Raw genomic sequence first — 3694 nt, forward strand, 5'->3', positions numbered from 1 at the left:
CATTTTTGTTTGTTCTGCTTTGTTTTGAGTGCCTGCTCTGCACCAGGCATAGTGTAGGTTCTGGGGCTTCAATCAGACTCAGCATTGTCAAAACCAGAAAACTGACTGGCATGATACAACTAACTAGCTACAGATCTTGCACCAGTTTACATGCACTTGTTTTTTCAGTTGTTTGTTCATTTGTTTGAGGTAGGTCTTTGAGATTATATTGCATTTAATTACTTGAATAGATTTGTGTAATCACTATCACCACAGTCAAGAGACAGAACTGTGCCATCACTACATGGAAGTTCCTCATGCTGCCCCCTTATTGTTACTGTTTCCCTTCCCACATCTACCCGCTGGCAACTACTTATGTGTTCTTTATCTCTTTAATTTTGTCATTTTGAGACTGTTCTTTAAATGCAACCATACAGTAAGTAATACGTAGAAACTGGCTTTTTTCACTCAGAATAATATTCTTAAGATCCAGCCAAGTTATTGGGTGTATCAATGATTTGTTCCTTCTTATTGCTGACTAGTATTCCATGGCATGGATGTAACAAATTGTGTTTAACTTTTCACCTGTTGAAGGACATTTGGTTTCTTTTCCATTTTTGGCTATACACATAAAAGCTGCTATGGAAAATAAAGGAAGAAAGAAAGAAATGAGACTAAGTCACTTTCCTGCAGGCATTCTGCCTGCGGTGACCTAGAAAGGGAAGGTTGAGTAGGTTTGTGGTTTATTGATTCCTTTCAATTTTAACATTTTACTTAACTCATTATACCAAGAATGTTATAATTTCACACAAACTTGAGATTTTTTGGCATTTCTTTCTTGCACATCTTCAAAAATCTAATATTTATGCTGACAGCACATCTCAATTTGAAGTAACCACATATCAAGGACTCGATAGCCACATGAACCTAAATTGTATGGAAAGACATTGTCCTGCACACTGCACCCTGGGAATAGATCTCATTGCTCAGATGCACACCTGACTTCACTCTTTTTTCCCCAAGGACTTGGTTTAAATTAAATAAGAATACTGTGCCTCTTTTCTCAATTTTAAAATAACAATAATATGTGCACCCCAACTTGGGGATATCATGCAAATTTAAAATTAAGGCTACATACCACATACCTCTGAGCCTGAGACAAGTAAAATCTCAATAAAGTTTTCTGATAATGTGGTTATTCTCCTTATCCCCATCATGATCACAATCATAGCGTTCGTGATCATTTTGGGATCCCTCTCCTGCTCAGGTATGGTCGATGACTTTGGAAGCTATGAATGGAAGTGGCGAAGAGCAGAAATTTAAACGAGAATTCTGAAATCCCCAACAGAAAAAAAAAGGGAACATAAACTTTATAGGTCTCTGAGCTGAAAATTTGCACACTGATGCTCCCCTGTCTTACCATCTCATTTCTCCTGCTGTCTTGATAGTAAGAAAACAAGTTTCTCCATAATACCTCCTCCAATCACCATCTCCCTGCACTTACTGGTCTGTGTTGTGTCTCTGCAGGGCCATGACCTAAGAGTTTATGTCCACTGCCTTCTTCTGCCTGGAGGTGTTGCCTGCATCAGGAAATTCATGCCTGAGTGTATCCCTCCAGTCCTGAGGAGAGGGCCCCCACAGCCCTCTCCTCAGGACTGGAGGGATACACTCAGGCATGAATTTCCTGATGCAGGCAACACCTCCAGGAGGAAAAGACATGTATGAAGCTTAACTGGGACTGGTAGCATGAAGGGCTGGAGGCACTGGATAATTATTTACTCCTGAGTGGCCTTCAGAGATCAATGCACAGAGCTCATAATTACCCAAATTGGCTCATGTTCTCTCAATCTCAGAGGACTTCCTAACATTAACAGAAGAGGCAAAGGAGAAAAGTGAATGTGCTTAGAAGGGTCTGGGTCTTTCTCTCAGGGGAAAGCTCAGCTGTACACTTCACTTCTGATGTCCAGTTTCAAGGAACTTAACATAAAATGCAGATCTGTTTTCTCTTCAATTTATGACTTTTTGAGTTTGACATCTGCAAATCCATTTATTATCATATAAATTAGGGATAATTTGGTCTTCTCAAGCTAGAATCTGAAACTCCATATTCTCAGTTAATAAAATATTTCTGTCTTTAATGGACCTTTCTGTTTCTCTTTTTTAAAGGATATTTTATAGTTTATGTGTTCGTTTTACTTATTTAAATGACAGACCAAGTTCTGAAATTTCCCTCTCATTGACATATGCTGGATATACTAGAAAACTATGAACTTTTGTGCACTTATGTATATCTTCCTACTTCTCTTAAATAAACTAGAACATGTAGCAAGTATACTCAAGGTGTCAGCTAGGGCTGCAGTCCTCTCAAAATTGGACTGGGTAGAGACCTGTTTCCAAGTCTACTCATTTTGGAAAGATGGAGTTCCTGTGGGCTGTTGATCAGAGGCCTTCCTCAGTTCTTTGTCACAGGGAAGCTCACACATGGCTGTTGGCTCCCATTAGGACAAACAGATAAGTGACAGAGAAACAAAAACCAAGAATATGAAAGCCAGAGGCTTTTCGTACTCTAATTTCAGAAGTGACATCTCATTAGTTTTGCCATGTGTTAGTTGGAAGCAAGTCAGTAGGCCCAGGGCACACTCAATAGGATGGGTCCAAATACAGGAGGTGGAGGTGACTGGGTGCATATTGAAATTTGCCCACCACACAGCCCTTCCCCTCTCTCAGGACATTGCCTCTAAGCACCACAGGACTGGAAAGATGTCTCTCTGCTGCCCAACATAGTCCACAACCCATCACACCACGATGCTCTCAACAAAACTTCTCTGCAGATAAACAAACATATGAGTAGAAATTGCCTCTGATTTGGTGTTTCTGCAGAGGCCAGCATGTTCCTTCAGGACATGCAGTCAGAAAAAGCCAGCATGGTTTCTCTTCCATCACCAGAGTCCCTACTTTGATATCACACCCATCTGCAACCATCTGTGCCCAAATTCAACAACTGTCCCCAGTGGCTTCTGATTTCTGGTCTTTAAGAAGACCTCATCCTATTCCAGGATGTTTTATTTTTACTTACTTCGTGTTCACCAATCCTAAAATTTTAATAATTGTCCTCGAGGCTCTTTTCAGTCTTCCAGTTTTTTCATTCGATAAACTGAGTTCATGTGGGAATGACAATAGTTTGCAACCTGCTACATTCTAGCCACACAGTCCTCCTGGCTCAGAGGACTCTGAATGAGGAATTTAGCAACTGGATTGTCATTAACTGATATGAAGGAACTGTGACAAGATGGTGCAGTAGTAGATCCCAGCTCTGTTTCCCCTCAAAGATCAACAATTAGTTGGCTACTCGTGATCAAAAACTGCCTTGGGAAAGCTCAGCAGTCCACTTGGGAAGTTTCAGCAATGCCGTGGAACAAAACACCTGAGAATCACCACACAATGGAAAAAGAAAAACAGCTTCACACATCATCCCACCACCCAGGCCGGCACTATGTAGCACCAGGAGGAAATTCCACAGCTACAGAAAGGTGTTACCCTCATGGGAAAGGGAAAGTAGTTTGCGAGCAGCTTTCCCAGCTTTTTAGTGGGGTACAGGAAAGACCTATTTCTGCTTCACTCAACCCAGAGGACGGCAAAGCTTAAACATAAACACACAGCTAAACACAAGGAAGAGGAGCAGGGACTACCAGTATCAGCCACAATAGGACATAGG

At 41.1% G+C, this 3694-nt stretch overlaps 1 pseudogene; it reads right to left on the reverse strand.

Moving 5' to 3' along the window:
* LOC105308650 overlaps nt 1-3694 on the reverse strand; it is an 18532-nt pseudogene that overhangs the window by 12736 nt on the left and 2102 nt on the right.

This window comes from Pteropus vampyrus, unplaced genomic scaffold (genome assembly GCF_000151845.1).
Source record: "Pteropus vampyrus isolate Shadow unplaced genomic scaffold, Pvam_2.0 Scaffold606, whole genome shotgun sequence".
Taxonomy (NCBI): Eukaryota; Metazoa; Chordata; class Mammalia; order Chiroptera; family Pteropodidae; genus Pteropus; species Pteropus vampyrus.